Here is a 21,230-nt window from a genome sequence, read left to right as displayed (position 1 = left end):
GCTCGGAGAGTCGCAAGTCGGTGGCGAGGTTGTCGATGTGGTCATTCATTGCTTGTTTCTCTTGATGTAGAGCTCATTGTGCACCAAAAAGGTGGCTCTTGGTGACGAATGATGACATGTCGTCGTCTTGCTCGATGAAGAGTGGGTTGGTAGAGGAACTTTGATGTAGGGTGGAACCCTATGTGGACGATCTTTCATGTTTGGAGTGGATCCTACGGGGAATCACGAAGAACACGCGGAAGCACGAAGGGGAAATACGGGGAAAACGAGAGAGAGAATCACTAAACTGACATAGAATCAATCACACAAGTGCTAGATCACCGACAACATAGAGTGACAAATGATCCACAATCAACCAAGGTAAAGATACAAAGGAACAGTTCTTCTCCGTACGGAGGTCTTGATGGTCTTCCCTAGAAAGGGGTCTTGAATCCGCTTGGGGGATCTTCTCCGAAGAGGTCCTGAGCTCCGAGCAGAAGTAGCCAAGTGGATGAGGAAGGCTCTCACACAAAATATGAGCTAAACCTATGCTAACCCTCCCTAGGAGGTGGGATCGTCCTATTTATAGTCTTAGTGCAAATGGAAGTCAAAGCGAAGGGATACAAGGGCTCTAGCCCACAGGTGCGGTCACTCAGGTGTCGGTCGTCCAGAAGGCGTCGGACATCCGGAGGCTCGGGATGGTCCGGACGTCCGGTCGGGCTCGGGCGTCCATAGAATCAGCTCTGTCGGGGGCGCGTCGGACGTCCGGAGGGGGTCGGTCGTCCGGAGCTTCGTGACGGTCCGGACGTCCGGAAGTTGTCGGTCGTCCATAGATTTGGTTCGGGCGTGCATCGGTCGGACGTTCGGTGGTTTCGGTCGTCCGTAGTTTCGGTTTGGGTGCCCAGCTGCCGGACGTCCGGAGGGCGTCGGTTGTCCGTGGCCTGGGAGTCGTCGGACGTCCAGGCTTGGTCGGACGTCCGATGCCTGTAGCTTCAGCAGCATCTCTTCTTCTTCTTCAACATGCTTGGGGTCCTCGCCGTCTTGGCTCTTGCACGTAGTTGATCCTTGGCTCACCTCCATGTACCTGATTACACATAGAGTCTCCGAATGAGGTAGTAGCCATGTCTCGTGTGTAGGAAGAGGGAGTTAGGAGAGGAGCGAGTTCACCTTATCTTCGATAGCCTTAGCTCGGGCTCGTGTCATGGCTCCAAGTGGTGTTGAGGGAGATGTAGGCACGTCCATTGGGATGAGCGAGGGATGCTCCGCATCATCTCCCCCCCCCTTGGGAGAGATCCGACCTCGGATCAAAAGGTGCATCTCCATGGAAAGGTGCGAGGTCCTTGACATTGAAGATGTCGCTCACATTGTACTTGCCTCGTGGTAGGTCGATCTTGTAGTCGTTGTCGTTGTAGCGTGCTAGAACCTTGAAAGGTCCATCAGCGCGAGGGAGAAGCTTGGACTTGCGTTCGTTGGGGAAGTGGTCCTTGCGAAGATGTAGCCACACTAGATCACCAATGTTGAATACCATGGGTTGCTTGTTGATGTTGAGCTTGGTCGCTAGTCATTGTGCTTGGCGCTCGATGGTGTGCCTTGTATCTTCATGCATCTTCTTGATGTAGCTTGCACGAGCACTTGCGTCTAGGTTGGTTCGCTCTTGTAGAGGAAGAGGTAGAATGTCCAATGTGGACAAAGGGTTGAAGCCGTAGACGACCTTGAAGGGGGACTTGCCGGTCATGGAATGTCTTGCACGGTTGTAGGCGTACTCGGTGATGGGTAGACACGCCTCCCACTCCTTCATGTTCTTCTTGATCAACACGCGAAGTAGAGTGGAGAGTGTACGGTTCGTCACCTCCGTTTGGCCGTCGGTTTGAGGATGGTATGCCGAAGAGAACAATAGTTTGATTCCGAGCTTGGCACATAGGGTCTTCCAAAAGTAACTCAAGAACTTGACGTCGCGGTCCGAGACAATCGTCTTTGGCACTCCATGAAGTCGCAAGATTTCCCTACAAAAGAGATTGGCAATATGTGAAGCATCGTCTATCTTGTTGCAAGGAATAAAATGTGCCATCTTAGAAAATCGGTCCACAACAACAAAGATGAAATCTTTTCCATTTTGAGTTCTAGGCAAACCAAGTACAAAATCCATACTAATGTCTTCCCAAGGTTGATAAGGAATAGGAAGGGGCATGTAAAGACCATGGGATTGAGCTTTTGACTTAGCTTTGCGACATGTAGAGCAACGGTTGGTGAAGCGTGAGACATCACGAAACATCTTGGGCCAAAAGTAGTTCTTGGAGAGCGTGGCGAAAGTCTTGTCGCGTCCAAAGTGTCCCATTAGTCCGCCTCCATGAACCTCTTGCAAAAGGAGCAAACGAAGAGAAGACTCGGGAATACAAAGTTTGTTAGCTCTCAAAAGATAATCATCCTTTATGTAGTGTCATTCCCAAGACGTGTGTGTCAAACACTTAGCATAAGGAGTAGCAAAAGAAGGATCATGCTCATACAAGTCTTTTATATGCTCAAAACCAATAACATTCAACTCAAGTTTAGTGACAAGCATGCATATGCGTGAAAGTGCATCCGCATCAACATTTTCTTTACCCTTAATGTACTTGATCACATATGGGAAAGATTCAATAAATTCACTCCATTTGGCATGACACTTGTTCAAGTTCGTTTGACCTTTTAAGTACTTGAGCATTTCATGATCGTTATGGATGACAAATTCATGAGGTCTAATATAATGTTCCCACACATGTAGCACACGCACTAAAGCATACAATTCTTTGTCATAGATGGGATAGTTAAGTTGAGCGCCGGATAGTTTTTCACTAAAATAAGCAATGGCTCATTTTTCTTGCATCAAAACTCCGCCAATTCCGGTACCACTTGCATCACAATGAACCTCAAAAGTTTTCTCAAAGTTGGGCAAAGCAAGAATCAGAGCATGAGTAAGGAAAGACTTGAGCTCATCAAAAGCGGTGGATTGCAAAGATCCCCAAACAAAAGGTGCATTCTTCTTACTCAAAGCATGTAAAGAAGCGGCTATTGTGCTGAAGTTTTTCACAAAGCGGCGATAAAATCCTGCAAGCCCAAGAAAACTACGCACTTGTTGCAAATTGGTGGGTTGGGGCCAAGTTTTAATTGCTTTAATCTTAGTTTCATGAACATGGACACCCTTGGAAGAGACAACAAAACCCAAGAAAACCACTTTGTCAACTCCAAAATTGCATTTTTTTCAAGTTCGCATAAAGGCTTTCCTTGCGGAGGGTTTGGAACACAGATTTAACATGATTAATGTGCTCTTTCATGGTTTTGCTAAACACAAGGATATCATCAAAGTAAACCACAACGAAGACTCCAATGTAAGGTCTAAGCACATGATGCATAAGACGCACGAAAGTTTCGGGTGCTTCCGACAAACCCATAGGCATCACTAACCACTCATATAAGCCAAATTTTGTTTTGAAAGCGGGTTTCCATTCATCACCTTCTTGAATGCGGATTTGATAATAGCCACTTTTAAGATCAATTTTTGAGAAAAAGTTGGATCCACAAAGTTCATCAAGCATATCATCTAAGCAAGGAATGGGATGCCTATATCGAATGGTAATGGCGTTTATGGGTCTACGATCGGAACACAAGCGGAAACTTCCATCGGGTTTATGCACAAGTATGACGGGAACGGCGCAAGGGCTTAAGCTTTCACGTACATGACTGTTGTCGATGAGTTGTTGTACTTGCCGTTGAATCTCCTTGGTTTCTTCGGGATTGACACGGTATGGAGCTTTGTTTGGAAGTGGCGCTCCGGGGATGAGGTCGATTCGATGCTCAATGCCTCGTAGTGGCGGTAGACCCGAAGGTAGCTCATCGGGGAAAACATCTTTGAATTCCTGCAAAAGAGATTGAAACACTAAAGGTAGCTCATGAGAACTGTTAGTTGTTGGCTCTCCATCTTTGCACACAAGGACGAAGTGCATCGCTCTCGATGGGTTCTCACACACTTCTCTTATCTCACTTTTGGTGGCAAATAGGATGAGGTTTTTCTCTCTAGGCGAAGAGGCGCTCAAATTTGGCTTGTGGCTCTCACTCACTTTTGGATGTGTTACTTTTTCAGTCTTGTCTCCATGTTTGGTGGCATGCTTGTCGGCTATCACTTGACTAGGAGACATCGGTCGTAGCACACATTCTTTCCCTTTCATATTGAATCTATAGTGATTGGTGCGCCCATTGTGGATGACACCACGGTCGAATTGCCATGGTCGACCAAGAAGTAGGTGGAAAACGGTCATTGGGACCACATCACAATCCAAAGTGTCTTCATAAGCACCAATTTTGAAGGAGACTTGGACCGTATGCTCGACTCGTATAGTGCCGGAGTCACTTAGCCATTGAACCTTATAGGGGTGCTGGTGCTTCCTCTTGACCAATTGAAGCTTGGAACATAGTTCTTCACTTGCCAAGTTGTGGCAACTACCTCCATTGATGATGACCTTGACAGACCTTCCATTGATGTCGGCCTTAGTGTGGAAGATGTGGCATCATTGGTCTTCTTTTTGTTGATGTTGAAGTGTCAAGACTTTGGAGAGAACGAGAGCGAGGCTCGAATCCTCACCACAAAAGACTTGATCATCTTCATCCTCGTTCAGGCGCCGGTGCATGGCCACTTGCTCAAGGGCTTTCATCTCCTCTTCACTCATCGAGTCATATGTACCATCGTCGTTGAGGATCATGGTGTGCTTGTTCGTGCATTGGAAGGACTTGTGGCCTCGGCCGCCGCAAGTGAAACACTTGAAGGAGCTTGTTTTGACGGTCTCATCGGTCGGAGTAGATGATGAAGCACGCGGCTTGAAGTTGCTTGTAGTAGGAGGAAGACGACTTGAACTTGTAGAAGTTTTCTTGTAACTTGACTTGTCGTCGTTGCTTGCAGAAGGCTTGGTTGATGTAAATGTTGAAGGAGTCGTTGAAGCTTGGGTGTTGGAGAAGCCGTAAGTCTTGGATGAGTACTTGGCGTACTTGAAGTCATCTTGCACTTGACGTTCCGCCTTGGTTGCTTGATGCACGAGCTCAATGAGGTTGGAGTATGGTTGGAAGTCAGCAATCTTCTTGATGGGATGATTAAGTCCATTCAAGAAACGTGCCATAGTTTGCTCATCATCTTCCGTGACATTGGCTCGAATCATGGCAATCTCCATTTCCTTGTAGTATTCTTCAACACTCTTTGTTCCTTGCTTGAGGAGTTGTAGCTTCTTGAAGAGATCGCGGTTGTAGTAGGTTGGTACAAAACGTGCCCGCATGACATCCTTCATTTGAGCCCAAGTGGTGATTGGTGGTTCACCTCTTGCTTGACGGTGTTGAAGTACTTGTTCCCACCATATGAGCACATAATCTTGGAACTCAAGTGATGCCATAGCGATCTTCTTCTCTTCCTCATAGTTGTGCAAGCGGAAAATTTTGTCGACCTTCAATGCCCATGAGAGGTCCTCTTCCGGATCATTGGTTCCATTGAACTTGGGCATTGTGAACTTGAGCTTGCCATAGCGTTGCTCTTCATTTTGTTGTTGGCGATGGTGATGATGACGTCCTTGACGTGGAGGATAGTCATCCTCATGTTGCTCTTGCCGCGGGGGAAGTCCATGATCAACTTGCTCTTGTTGAACTTGAGGTTGAGGTGGAGGTTGACGAGCTTCTGGAGGACCTTGTGGAGCTTGACGTTGCACACACGGATGGTAGTTCCTCTCTTGGATTTCTTCTCGAAGGGCTTCCTCTTGATTGCGTCGTTCGCGATTGCAGTTGGCGATGGCTCGACTTGATTCTTGAAGGGCATGTTGCGCCTCAAGAGGTTGCACTTCACGTTGTTGTTGTTGAAGACGTTGAGCCTCGGTGTCTTGTTCCTCTTGGTGTAGACGTGCTCGTTCTTATTCTTGGAGCCTTAGTCATTGCCTTTCTTGAGCTTGAGCAAAAGCGACTTGGTTTGATTGAGGATGAGGGATTTGCTCGTCGACTTGTTCTTGTGAATGCTTGTCATGTAGCGGGTTCCGGGATGCATGCCGGTCTTGACGCGCAGCTCGACGAAGTGTGTTCGATGACGGTGTACTTGTGTCGGAGAAGGTGTCGTCAGAGTGTCGACTTGAGCGGCTCCGTCTTGAAGATGAAGAAGTGGAAGGATGCCGGTTCCTCATCAAGGCGTGGATCTCATCCATTCTTGCGTCATTCTCTTGCTTTTGAGCGTCGAATTTGTTGTCGAAGTAGTCCCTCATTGCTTGTTGCTCTTGGTGCGATGCCTTTTGAGCTCCAAATAGGTGGTTCTTGGTGACAAATGATGACATGTCGTCGTCGTCCTCGATGAGAGGTGGAGTGGTAGAAGAACTTGGCCTATCCATCATATCAAGCAAAATGTAAGTGGTAGAAGGAAAAGAACATGTACCAAATGTACCTTGACTGAAGTTGAAGATGAATCAAGTTCACTCAAATGCGGACAATGAAATAGCACTGTTGGTACCAATTCTTGTCGGTTCTCACACCTACACACGTAAAAGCTTATGGTGGAGCTTGGTTAGGATGGTGGAACAAAATTTGATGCAATTGTAAGTGAGCTTCAATAATGTTGGAAAAGATTCACAAATTTGCAAATGCAACAAGTATACCAAGCAAGTATGGGTACACGGAAACACACACGCAAATAGATAAATGGGATTGTGCAATCCAAAAGTGAGCCAAAATGTGGAAACCACGAAAATGCTCATGTTGCATAATACTAGAGAGATGCTAGCACGATTGCACAATAGGCGGATACGCAAACTTGTGCACAACCTACTAGGCAAAAATGCAACTATCTCTATCCCAAGTATTCTATATGTATGATATTTCGGTGCTATGATCCAAGATGATCGGATATGACAATCTTAATGTTGTAAGATGCTATGGTTCTTGCTTATAAGTTCTTTGCTTATCTTTCCTCTTTGCATAAAAGCTTGGGTGGCTCTTTCACTTTTGAGCTCTTTTCTCATGCAAAACTCATGAACCCAGTTAGCAATTGTGTATGCTATGAAAACTTTGTGACACACAAGTTGATCTCAAGATATGCACCACTATGGTATGATATGTATGCTATGTTGTATGATCACTAATGTGCACAAGTCACGTTGCCTGCAATACTCAACGGCTAGTCTCGATGGGTAAGCTACACAAAAGTAGGGACAATGTGGGTATCAATGCAATTGCAAAGTTTGACAAAGATGTCGTCGAAGTTACCGTCCTTGGCGATGATGAGACCCTTGCGAAGTTGAGCCGTGGTGATGATGAAGTCGAACCGCACCTAGATAGCCGAAACACAAAAGGATACGGGAAACCACAACCCAAACTCTCAAAGACCAAATTGTGTCAAAATCGTCATAGGAGGAATCGGGGAAGATGGTGATGTATATGGGGTTGGAAGAGGAGGTGGAATTTGGGGGTTGTGGTGGCGGCGAACTGACAAAGTTCAGTTTCGTCAGGGTTTTACGGACGTCCGGCCTTTTACGATCATCCGGTCGTTGTCGGACGTCCGACCTTGTCCGCACGTCCGAAGCCTGGGCGAAAATCGGGCTTGGGAAGAACTGCGAGATTTCGGGGAAGAAGGAAATTGTGAGGTCGAAATCGAGTAATTTGGTGGATGGAAAAGGGTGGGGATGGTGGGGAAAGCTAGATCCACACGCAGCAACACAAATCCATGGACCAAATCCAACAAAATCTCAACTCACAAACAAATCACAAAAAATTTTGGGGCTATTTTTGGTGGGGAATTTTCGGATTTAGGACAAAAACAACAAAATCAAGCTAGAAAACACGGGGTAGGGGCTCCAAAAACGTGATAAACCTAGCTCATGATACCATAATGATGTAGGGTGGAACCCTATGTGGATGATCTTTCATGTTTGGAGTGAATCCTACGGGGAATCACAAAGAACACGCAGAAGCACGAAGGGGAAATACGGGGAAAACGAGAGAGAGAATCACTAAACTGACATAGAATCGATCACACGAGTGCTAGATCACCGACAACATAGAGTGACAAATGATCCACAATCAACCAAGGTAAAGATACAAAGGAACAGTTCTTCTCCGTACGGAGGTCTTGATGGTCTTCCCTAGAAAGGGGTGTCGGTGTCAAAACCGGCGGATCTCGGGTAGTGGGTCCCGAACTGTGCGCCTAGGCGGATGGTAACAGGAGACAAGGGACACGATGTTTTACCCAGGTTCGGGCATGATGATGTGTGTAAAACCCTACGTCCTGCTTGATTAATATTGATGATGTGTGTTACAAGAGTGGATCTACCACGAGATCAAGGAGGCCAAACCCTAGAAGCTAGCCTATGGTATGATTGTTGTTCGTCCTATGGACTAAAGTCATCCGGTTTATATAGACACCGGAGAGGGCTAGGGTTACACAGAGTCGGTTACAATGGTAGGAGATCTACATATCCGTATCGCCAAGCTTGCCTTCCACGCCAAGGAAAGTCCCATCCGGACACGGGACGAAGTCTTCAATATTGTATCTTCATAGTCTTGGAGTCCGGCCGATGATGATAGTTCGGCTATCCGGACACCCCCTAGTCCGGAACTCCCTCAGTAGCCCCTGAACCAGGCGTCAATGACGACGAGTCCGGCGCGCATGTTGTCTTCGGCATTGCAAGGCGGGTTCTTCCTCCGAATAATTTATAGAAGATTGTGAACACCAGGATAGTGTCCGGCTCTGCAAAATAAATTCCACATACCACCGTAGAGAGAATAACATTTACACAAGTTCAATCTGCTGACGCATTTCCTGGCGTGTCGTCACACCACTACCAAGCCTTGACTCGAATTGTTTTTATTGTACCACCTCAGTGCGTTTAGCGAAGCGGTTTCCTTGGCACGTCTTGTCGAAGCAGAGATCGTGTTCCCCTTATTCCGGGATTCCCATCAATACGGACGTGGGTAACCCAACCGCGCCATTGATTGCGGCGCTTGGGGGATAAGCGAGTTTTATCAGGCCGGTGGGGACGCATGTTTTTGTCCGCCCATATAAGGGGATAAAGATCCAACCCTTTTACCTGCGCCTTCTTCCTCCTTGGCTTATCCAACCCCGCGAACTCGAGCTCCCGCGCCCAAGTCCGCACTTCTCACCTCAACCTTCTCCAACTATGTCCGGAGTGGGAGGCAAGTGGATGGCCTCCTCCGTCACGGAGGGGCAGATCCAGAAGCTGCGCAACACCGGATATTTGTCCAGCAACATCGCGCACCGGCTCCCCGACGAGGGAGAGCTCATCCCCACCCCCAGGCCCCATGAGAGGGTAGTATTTCTTCCCCATTTCCTCCACGGACTGGGCTTCCCACTTCATCCCTTTGTCCGGGGGCTCATGTTCTACTACGGCCTGGATTTCCATGATCTGGCCCCGAATTTCATCCTCAACATCTCGGCGTTTATCGTCGTGTGCGAGGCCTTCCTCTGCATCCAGCCCCACTTCGGTTTGTGGCTCAAGACCTTCAGCGTCAAGCCGAAGGTTGTGAAGGGCAGCCAAGCGGAGTGCGGAGGCGCCATGGTGGGCAGGATGTCCCACGTTACTTGGCTGGAGGGCACTTTCGTGAAAACCATTAAGGGGTGGCAATCGGGGTGGTTCTACATCACCGAGCCGCGTGACCCTAAATGGGCACCGGCCCCCGAATTCAGATCCGGCATCCCTACACGGCTCACCTCCTGGAAAGAGAGTGGCTGGATCTGGGGTGATTTGGAGGAGCTGACCGGACTCCAAGCCTCTATCCAAAAGATGGTGGACAAGAAGCTCAAGCTTGTCAACGTAGTCCAGGTCATGCTCATTCGCCGGATTCTCCCGTGCCAACGACGGGGTTTCAACATGTGGGAGTTCGATCCGGCGCAGCACCAGACTCTGAGCGGGCTCTTCGACACTACGTACGAAGATGTCTGGAAGGTGCTGTTCAAGGGCGCCGAGGCTCCCGCATCCGCTACCGAATATTGCGGATTCAGCTCGCAGCATCCGGCTGACGAGGTAAGTGATTTTTTCCTTTACGGAATGCTCGTTTTCCATAGTTTGACTCTATGCGGGATCTAAACTCCCTTTACCTTTGACCGGACTGGCTGGGAAGGCCGAACAGGCTATCTGTCCGGACCCATTGCCAGAGGACCCAGTGGATGCCCGCCTAACAGGGTTGCTGGCTCCGGCAGCCCACATGGCGCCAGAGAAGAAGGCCAAGAAGAAGGCCACGGGGACTCGAAAGAGTTCCCGTTTTCAGGTGCTATCAGATGACGACTCCGAGGCCGACTCCTCTCACCAAGGTGAGGAGGAGAAGAAAAAGGCATCTCCCCCAGTGGGGGAAGAGAAGAAAAGGAAGGCCTCCCCAACGAGGGAGGCCGAAGGGTCCAAGAAGGGAAAACTCTTCCCCCGGACTGCTCTGCCAACGCCAGTGACAACGACGAGGACTGGTCTCCAAGGGCCAAGCCCCTGGCGAGATCGTGAGCATCCGGACTCCCGAATAACTTCATGGTTTTTATTTTTTGCCACAGAATGTCTTTCTAATGCCGCATACAACCCTGCAGTCCGCCCAAGGACGATCTTCCCGCTTCGTTGAGCGGGTCCTTAGGTGTGTCAGATATGGATTCTCTTCCGACTGCCTCCACCCCCCGTGACACGGAAGATGCCGAGGTAGGATCCCGAGAAGGGACCCGCCAGGAGGAGGAGGCCCCGGAGGTGTCGCAGGACAACCTCCCGGACTTTGCACCGGACTCGGCTCCGGATCCCATAGTGGCTCCGGAGTCCGGCGGGCGGCCCCTTCGTAAGAAGGGCAAGACCGTGACGCCGGAAGCCTCCGTCCTACCGGAGGCGCCGGATAGCTTGCTGGAGGCGCTTAATGGTGCCTCCATCGAAGAGGAACACCGCACTGTTATGAGTGCGGTGATTCAGAAGGTGCAGCTCACCAAGAGCGGGCTGACCGAAGCCTGCATCAGCCTTTTAACAGGCTTTGAGGTAAGAATTTTGATATATGTAAAATAGTACCGCATAGACAGTAGCCCCTGATGCTCGGTTCGTTGTTCGGAAAGAAAAGCTGGACTGAGGATCTAAAAAGATATACGCAGGAGTCATAAAAAATATGTCAATATGGGACTGCAGGCTGCGCTGCTGACCTCTGCCGCACTGACTGCGGAGGTCAATACTTTGAAGGAAAGCCTCGAGCGGTCTGAGAACGAGCTCGGCCGTGCCAAGAAGCAGCTCGAGGACAAGGAAGGTGAGTAACACCTTATTAAAATTGTACCTTACAGAAAAGGATTTTGGTTGCAAAAATAATGACAAGGATAACGTGGGTATTGCAGGGGCCACTAATGAGGTGGCTACCCTGAAGGAGGCGGTGGCCGCGGCCGAACGCAATGCGGCCGCGGAGCGCACCGAGCGAGAGAAGCAAGAGGCGCGGGTGGCGGAGGTACAACAAGAGCTCCAGGATCTCTTGAAAAAACATGAGAGCCTGGAGCGTGACTCGGAGACTCGAGAGTCCGAGCTTGCGACGGCTCTTGAGAGTGCCAAAGCCGCTAAGGCCGAAGCCTATAAGGCCCTCCAAGAAATTGAGGAATTGAAGAAAATAGCGGCGGGTAAGGCATTTTTCATGCAAAGTAAGCATGTGAGTGTTAATTACCTGTTACTTACCCGAATTCGGAGCTCTCCAGGAACATTCGCAGATCTTCCTTGCAGCGTATCCGATGCTGCCGCATTCTACCGGGTCGAGGAGGGGAGCTCGACGGAGAAGGTCTTCTGGTCTCAGTATGCTGAGGCCGGACATCCGGTGCCCCTTAGCGACCAGCTGAAGCAGCTGGTCGAGATCCACAAGGTGGCCGAACAGGCCATGAAGGGCCTCATAGTTCGGCTATGGCCTAAGGAGGCCATGCCTGGGAGCTACTTCGGCCTGGTTCGGCGGCTGGTGGATGCGTGCCCGTGGGTTGAAGTCATCAAGCACTCCGCTTGTATTGAGGGTGCCCGTCGGGCCCTTTCCCGCGCAAAGGTGCGTTGGGGCAAGATGGATGCCAGAAGCTCGTGACGGACCCGCCGCCGCAGGGCAAGGAGCACCGCACGCCCGAGATGTATTATAAGAGTGTGCTGAAGGGCGCCCGCACTATTGCGGGTGAGTGCTCCAAAGATGTAATATTTGAGTAGACTCGCATTTTGTTATCCTGTGCGCTGAAAACTTAGTTCATTTGCGCTAAGCAACGCATTTTAATTTAAAATATTACCTTCTGTGCGGCTGCTTATCAAATCTAAGTGATGGCAAGTCGTCGGCTTCAGCCCCCATGCCACGAGTGCTGGGGTGTTCGGGATAAATTTGAGCACTCTTGTTCCCATATTTGGGTCCATCTAGGGAGGCGCTCAACACAACGAACAAGGCAACTGGACTTATAATGCTTGAACACTCTCACTTAGCCATAGAATTCTATAATTTTAAATTTTGACGAAGCCCCTAGTTTTCGGAAGGCCGAATTTGGGGCGCTATCCACGCATGGGCCGGACAAAAACCGTCTCCTCGCTCTAAGCGGCATAAGTCTTTAGGGACTCGCAAAAAACCTCTCGAACAGCGACCAGCTCTCGCCTCATCATGACGGTCAGTTTTAGCTTTCTCCACTGAGCCGTTAACCCAGCTCAACTGGGGCGCAATCGCAGTGGTTCTCCCAGTGCTACCTTAGCCGATACAACGGAACGTAAGGTACCAAAACATGGGAGCCGGGCAAACCCAACTATTGACCCAAGACATGATTCGGAGCTGATGCATATAATGCTATAAGTTCGGGGTGCCGCACTTGTGAAAGTGTTCGGACTTATCACACCATGATGTGGGGAACATAAGCCCCTGGTGTTTTTTGGCCGTACCAAAGTGTACGGATGCAACATGTCACAAATGAACATACGTATAAGAAAGAAGTGCAATTAGAAGCAAGAAGGTGCTGCATTACTTATTCAAGAAAAACTGCTGTAAATGCAGAACGATACAAATGGTGCGATAAGCAACGGGTGGGACTATTAAACATGTCCCCCCTCCAGGGGTAGGCTGCCGAATGGTGCGTAAAACGGATTTAATGCTCGTAATGGAGACCACCTGGATATTCGTTGTAGCCTTTATCCTTCCCTGGTTGTTGCATCGTGAGTTCGGCAGGTCTGCTGCCGGACAGGGCCTCTCACGAACGGAGTCCTATGGGTAAAAATAAAAAGAGAAAAGAAAAGAAAAAAAGAACGACACACTTGAGAGCCCCTAGTGTGGTTGAGCCGCAGTATGGGCCTATCGTGGTCGTGCCCCTCTCCCCATGCCCATGGGATCTTCAGAGCGTAATGGTGTACGCGAAGGACCTGTCTTGACGTTTTACAGGGGCTGGGGTTGGGGCCGCACTGCTACGCGTGCTCGGAACGTGCCAGGTGGTCTTGTTGTAGGTTACTCCGGGCGCGCTTAGCTGTGTCCGGCCGCTTAACGGCCGGACTCGAGAATTGCCTTAAGAGGCTGCATTGTACTTCTGCCGCGAGAGCCGCTGTATGTTCCTCCGTGCGGAGAGAACGTTCAGTGTTTCCGTTGACCGTGATGACTCCTCCAGGGCTGGCATCTTGAGCTTGAGGTATGCGTAGTGCGGCACCGTGTTGAACTTTGCAAATGCGGTACGTCCGAGTAGGGCATGATAGCCGCTGCGGAACGGAACTATGTCGAAGATTAACTCCTCGCTTTGGAAGTTATCCGGGGATCCGAAGACCACTTCCAGTGTAACTGAGCCTGTACAATTGTCTTCTACACCTGGTATGACGCCTTTAAAGGTCGTCTTGGTAGGTTTAATCCTTGAGGGGTCTATGCCCATTTTGCGCACTGTATCCTGATAAAGCAGGTTCAGGCTGCTGCCGCCGTCCATCAGGACTCTGGTGAGGTGAAATCCATCGACGATTGGGTCTAAGACCAATGCGGTGAATCCGCCATGGAGGATGCTGGTGGGGTGGTCCCTTCGGTCAAAAGTGATCGGGCAGGAGGACCATGGATTGAACTTCGGGGCAACTGGCTCCATCGCGTATACATCCCTGAGTGCACGCTTCCGCTCCCTTTTGGGTATGTGCGTTGCGTATATCATGTTCACCGTCCGCACCTATGGGGGGAAACCCTTCTGTCCTCTATTGTTCGGCGGTTGGGTCTCTTCCTCGTCATCTCTATGCAGCCCCTTATCATTGTTTTCGGCAATTAACTTGCCTGCCTGCTTGAATACCCAACAGTCCCTGTTGGTGTGGTTGGCTGGCTTTTCGGGGGTGCCGTGTATCTGGCACAAGCGGTCGAGTATTCGGTCCAAATTGGACGGACCCGGAGTAGTTCTTTTGAATGGCTTTTTCCGCTGACCGGGTTTAGAGCCTCTAAATCCGGCATTGACTGTCGTATCCTCACTATTGTCGTCGTTAATGCGGCGTTTGTTTTTGTTACGACACGACCTGCCATTACGGTCCTTGATATCCGGACTACCAGAATTTTTGCTGAGGTTGTTGCAGCGTGCTAGCCAGCTCTCCTCACCCGCGCAGAAGCGGGTCATGAGTGATGTGAGGGCTGCCATGGATTTCGGCTTTTCCTGTCCCAGGTGCCGGGCAAGCCACTCATCGCAGATATTATGCTTGAAGGCCGCGAGGGCCTCCGCATCCGGACAGTCGATGATTTGGTTTTTCTTGGTTAAGAATCGTGTCCAGAATTGTCTGGCCGATTCGTCTGGCTGCTGGATTATGTGGCTTAGGTCATCAGCGTCTGGTGGTCGCACATACGTGCCTTGGAAGTTATCGAGGAATGCGGCTTCCAGGTCTTCCCAACTCCCAATTGACTCTGCTGGCAAGCTGTTAAGCCAATGTCGGGCTGGTCCTTTAAGCTTGAGGGGGAGATATTTGATGGCATGAAGATCGTCCCCGCGGGCCATGTGGATGTGAAGGAGATAGTCTTCGATCCAAACCGCGGGGTCTATTATGCCATCGTAAGATTCAATATTCATGGGTTTAAACCCTTCGGGGATTTGATGATCCATTACTTCATCTGTGAAGCATAGTGGGTGTGCGGCGCCTCTGTACTGGGCGATATCACGACGGAGCTCAAAAGAGCTTTGTCTGTTTTGTTCGGCCCGGCCGGACTTACTGTGTCCGGCGCGACGGTTGTCATCACGTATCATGGGGCGCCCACACGATCCATAGATCAATCTTGATTGTTTTGCCTTATCCTCCAATATATCTCGCAAGTCCGGAGCGTTCCCCTCTGGCTTTGTGCTCTTCGAGCGATGCCGGGGTACGGTTCTAGTGAAGGGCCTAGGGGCCTCTCTGTCGCGACCACGGGGTGGTCGGTCAGCCGTATTGTCTCCTGGCGATGCAGGTTCATACACCTCCTCCTCTAATTGGGGGAGCAGCTTGCGTTTGGGGCAGCTTTTGGAGGGGCGTTCGAGATCATGCTCTTCGGCCGCGAGGACTTCATTCCATCTGTCGGCTAGCAGATCTTGATCAGCTCTAAGTTGTTGCTGCTTTTTCTTGAGGCTGTTCACCGTGGCCATAAGCCTGCGTTTGAAATGCTTTTGTTCGACGGGATCCTCAGGCACGACGAATTCATCGTCGTCGAGGCTTGCCTCGTCTCCAGAGGGAGGCATATAATCCTCTACCTCTTCTTCGGCCACTCTCTCATGAGGGCTGGCGTCTCCGTCCTCCTGCGCTGGATCTTGCTGGAGTGGGTTGTCTTTGGCAATGTCCGGTGTATTATTATCTCCGGTGCCGGAATCTTCATTCTTGCTGTGGCGGGATTTAGAGCGGCGCCGCTGACGCTGGCGCTTAGGCTGTTTCTTGGAGGGGTCATCCTCCGCTGTTCCTTCGCCATTCCCATCCTTTAGGATATCCACCATGTATATGTCATATGATGAGGTGGCTTTCCAGTGCCCGGTGGGCGCTGGTTCTTGGTCGTATCCGGCATCGTCGTCCATACCGTTGATGTCTTTGGAGTCGTAGTCTAGCATGTCGGTTAGATCGTTGACAGTGGCTACCAAGTGGGTGGTGGGTGGGCTTTGAATTTCTTTGTCGTCCGCATCCCAACCGTCCTGACCGCAGTCCGGCCAGGGCTCTCCTAATAACGAGAGATACTTTAGAGAACTCAAGATGTCACCGAAAGGTGAGTGTTAAAAGATGTCCGCTGCAGTGAACTCCATGATCGGCGCCCAATCAGATCCGATCGGAGGGGGCGCGGGAGTTTCGGAGTCCGGCAAGGAGTCCGGCACCTCGGAGTCACGAGCTTCATGAGGGACAAGCTCAGTGTTCGCTCTATCGCCGTAGAGGTTGCAGCCCCCGAGGCGGTGTCTAGCCATCCGTCCTCGACCTCTACAGCCAGCTCCGAATTGAAGATCGGAGCGGGTTCGAGTGCGGCCTCCAGGGTACTGTCCGGTTGCAGAGCTAAATCATGCTCGCCGTGACAGTGCGGCATGCTCGGCTGTGGCTCGAATCCATTGAGGATCAAGTCCCCGCGGATGTCAGCCGTGAAGTTCAAACTTCCAAATCTGACCTGACGGCCAGGGGCGTAGCTTTCGATCTGCTCCAGTTGGCCAAGCGAATTGGCCCGCAGTGCGAAGCCGCCGAATACGAAGATCTGTCCGGGGAGGAAGGTCTCAGCCTGGACTGCGTCGTTGATGATGATCGAAGAAGCATCAAGCCTATCAGTGACGACACAGAGGAACTCTCAATGAAAGCACCAATGTCGGTGTCAAAACCGGCGGATCTCGGGTAGGGGGTCCCGAACTGTGCGTCTAGGCGGATGGTAACAGGAGACAAGGGACACGATGTTTTACCCAGGTTCGGGCCCTCTTGATGGAGGTAAAACCCTACGTCCTGCTTGATTAATATTGATGATGTGTGTTACAAGAGTGGATCTACCACGAGATCAAGGAGGCCAAACCCTAGAAGCTAGCCTATGGTATGATTGTTGTTCGTCCTATGGACTAAAGCCATCCGGTTTATATAGACACCGGAGAGGGCTAGGGTTACAGAGAGTCGGTTACAATGGTAGGAGATCTACATATCCATATCCCCAAGCTTGCCTTCCACGCCAAGGAAAGTCCCATCCGGACACGGGACGAAGTCTTCAATCTTGTATCTTCATAGTCTTGGAGTCCGGCCGATGATGATAGTTCGGCTATCCGGACACCCCCTAGTCTGGAACTCCCTCAAGGGGTCTTGAATCCGCTTGGGGGATCTTCTCCGAAGAGGTCCTGAGCTCCGAGGAGAAGCAGCCAAGTGGATGAGCAAGGCTCTCACACAAAATATGAGCTAAACCTATGCTAACCCTCCCTAGGAGGTGGGGGCGTCCTATTTATAGTCTTAGTGCAAATGGAAGTCAAAGCGAAGGGATACAAGGGCTCTAGCCCGCAGGTGCGGTCACTCAGGTGTCGGTCGTCCGGAAGGCGTCGGACGTCCGGAGGCTCGGGATGGTCCGGACGTCCGGTCGGGCTCGGGCGTCCGTAGAATCAGCTCTGTCGGGGGCGCGTCGGACGTCCGGAGGGGGTCGATCGTCCGGAGCTTCGTGACGGTCCGGACGTCCGGAAGTCGTCGGTCGTCCGTAGATTTGGTTCGGGCGTGCATCGGCCGGACGTCCGGTGGTTTTGGTCGTCCGTAGTTTCGGTTCGGGTGCCCAGCTGCCGGACGTCCGGAGGGCGTCGGTCGTCCGTGGCTTGGGACTCGTCGGACGTCCGGGCTTGCTCGGACGTCCGATGCCTGTAGCTTCAGCAGCATCTCTTCTTCTTCTTCAACATGCTTGGGGTCCTCGCCGTCTTGGCTCTTGCACGTAGTTGATCCTTGGCTCACCTCCATGTACCTGATTACACATAGAGTCTCCGAAGGAGGTAGTAGCCATGTCTCGTGAGTAGGAAGAGGGAGTTCGGAGAGGAGCGAGTTCACCTTATCTTTGATAGCCTTAGCTCGGGCTTGTGTCATGGGTCCAAGTGGTGTTGAGGGAGATGTAGGCACGTCCATTGGGATGAGTGAGGGATGCTCCGCATCAAACTTGTACTATCCATCATAAGAAAGTGGTGGTGAGTAGGAAAATGAGAGAACAAAACCAAAGTTACCTTTTCTGAAGATTGTGGATGTAACAAGTACGATCCCACGTGATGTTACAATAGGGGAATTGGTACCGGGAATTGTTTCTCACACCTACAAGTAAATGGTCTATGGAGGAGCTTGGTTAGGAAAGGCACAAATAATTCAAGCAAATGTTAGTCAAGATATTGATAAAGTTGAGAAGATTCACAAATGGCAAATAAGACCAATAGATCAACCTCCAAGATAACACGAGGAACACACGCAGGGAAGATAAATGGGATCCGCACAACCAAGGGGTGAGCTCGAAGATATCGAAACACGGGAAAAGCTCTTGTCGTACGGATACTAGAGAGACACTAGCTCGATTGCACTAATGGGCTAGATACGCTAGTGCACCAACCTAATAGAGAATCCACTCGTCTCACTATCCCAAGTATGCTTATGTATGTGGTGATCAAGATGATGCACGTATGCTAAGGCTCGATGCTATTTCTTATAAGCTCCTTGCTTCTCTTCTCTTTTGCTTAGAAGCTTTTTTTCAACTATGCCACATTGCTTGATATGCGAGCCACACAATGATGTAACAAGTAGTAAATGCACGGGATGGACGGAACACTAAATGGTGCAATTAGGCCTAGCCCATCAATACTCAACAAGCTAGTCTCGATGGGTAAGCTACGCAAAAGGCTTGAAGCTATCAAGTTAATGGCAAGGGAGTACAAGGTGTCGTCGAGGTTACCGTCCTTGCTTATGGTCGAAGATGATCTTGTCGAAGCCTATCTGTTGTCCGAGTCGAAGATTGATGGCGATGATGACCAACTCGTGCCTAAGTAGCTGAAACACCTTAGGACACAAGAGAAATCGCAACCAAGCGCTCAACAAACACGTGGAATGGTGCGGAAGAACACGAGATGTGGTGGTGGAACGAAATGAGAAAAACAGAAAAATGGCCGAAACTTCCTGGATAGCCCGTGCGCACGGGGTAAGTGAGGCCCGTGTGCACGGGGTCCCGTGTGCATGGTGTCCCGATGGCCCGTGTACACGGGATCTCCTGTGAGCGGACGAACTGCTTAGATCCCATGGTGATTTGCAAGTTTTTGGTCAAATTCAAATGGTGGAAGGGTAGATCCAGTTGCCAAACACCAAATTCGTGGATCAAATCAACCAAATCTTACAAGATCAACAAATTGCAAGAAAAAAAATTTGGGGCTATTTTTGGTGGGGATTTTCAGATTAGGACGAGAAACAACAAAATCAAGCTAGAAAGTGGAAGGTAGGGACTCCAAGATGTGAATCAACGTGGCTCATGATACCAAGATGATGTAGGGTAGAACCCTAGGAAGGACCTTTTCACACTTGGAGGGGGAAAAGGAGGGAAACCACAAGAACAACAAGAACACAAAGATGAACACAAGAGCCAATCACTCCAACAATTCCCGATTACACATCCACTGGGGTAACAACACAAGATCCACAAGTCATAAACACAATCAAAGGAAAGATACAATGGCAAAGTTCATCCGAAATCCAAAGGAGAGGGGTCTTGATGGTAGTCTTCTCCCAATGGAGGTCTTGAAATCCTCAAGGATTCTTCCCTATGGGGTCTTGATCCTCAAAGAGGGAAGGTAATGGAGCAAAGCTCACCAAGATCTCATCTAATACTTTGCTAACCCAAAACATGGTCCTAGGTACGGAATATATAGCCTTGGGGTCGAAGGAGAAGCAGGGGAGCCGAAGATGCAATCTCAGCCGGCCATCCAGGGAGGCCCGTGCGCACGGGGTAAGTTGGGCCCCCTGCGCACGGGGGTCCCGCGGGCACGGTACAGGCCCGTGCGCACGGGGTGCTTCAGCGCCAGCTTCCTGTGCAGTCCGTGGGCACGGGGTCTTGGGGGCCCATGCGCACGGGGTCACCTGGGACTTCTTGTATTGCTGCTGTTGCACTCCGTCTTGATTCGTACGACCTTGGTGTGGTTGTCCTTCTTCTTGGAGATGCTCCAAAGCTCCTTGGTGGTATTCCTCTTCATACCTAAGGAGGCATAGCATATTTTGGTGAGGTAGTAGACATGTTCCATTTGTGTCCATATGCAAGTCTAGTAGGAAGGAGTTCACCGAGGTTTCCAAAGCACGTGCTCTAGCTCTTGTCATGGGTCCTCGTGGGGGTGGACGTGTCGATGTAGAGTCCATGGTGGTGATGGAAGGATGCTCCGCATCATTGTGGGTGTCGAGCTTGTTGTCGAAGTAGTCTCGTGTACGTTGCTCGGAGAGTCGCAAGTCAGTGGCGAGGTTGTCAATGCGGTCGTTCATTGCTTGTTGCTCTTGATGTAACGCTCGTTGTGCACCAAAGAGGTGGCTCTTGGTGACGTATGATGACATGTCGTCGTCTTGCTCGATGAAGAGTGGGTTGGTAGAAGTACTTGGCCTATCTATCATTCTAAGAAAAAATGTGAGTGGTAGAAGGAGAAGAACTTATACCAATGTACCTTGACCGATGTTGATGATGAATCAAGTTCACTCAAATGCGGGCAATGAAATAGCACTATTGGTACCAATTCTTGGCGGTTCTCACACCTACACAAGTAAAAGCTTATGGTGGAGCTTGGTTAGGATGGTGGCACAAAATTTGATGCAATTGAAAGTGAGATTCAATAATGTTGGAAAGGATTCACAAATTTGCAAATGCAACAAGTAGACCAAGCAACTAGGGGCACACGAAAACACACACGCAAATAGATAAATGGGATTGTGCAAACCAAAAGTGAGCCAAAATGTGGAATCCACGAAAATGCTCTTGTTGCACAATACTAGAGAGACGCTAGCATGATTGCACAATAGGCGGATACAGAGCTTGTGCACAACCTACTAGGCAAAAATGCAACGAACTCTATCCCAAGTATGCTATATGTATGGTATTTCGGTGCTATGATCCAAGATGATCTTATATGACAATCTTAATGTAGTATGATGCTATGGTTCTTGCTTATAAGCTCTTTGCTTATCTTTCCTCTTTGCTTAAAAGCTTGGGTGGCTCTTTGACTTTTGAGCTCTTTTCTTATGCAAAACTTCACGAACCAAGATAGCAATTGTGTATGCTATGACAACTTTGTGACACACAAGTTGATTCCAAGATATATACCACGGTGGTATGATATGTATGCGATGGAGTATGATCAC

The sequence above is a fragment of the Triticum aestivum genome, chromosome 4B (genome assembly GCF_018294505.1).
Source record: "Triticum aestivum cultivar Chinese Spring chromosome 4B, IWGSC CS RefSeq v2.1, whole genome shotgun sequence".
Lineage (NCBI taxonomy): Eukaryota > Viridiplantae > Streptophyta > Magnoliopsida > Poales > Poaceae > Triticum > Triticum aestivum.
The sequence above is the reverse complement of the archived record's forward strand: the minus strand, read 5'-3'. Positions refer to the sequence as shown.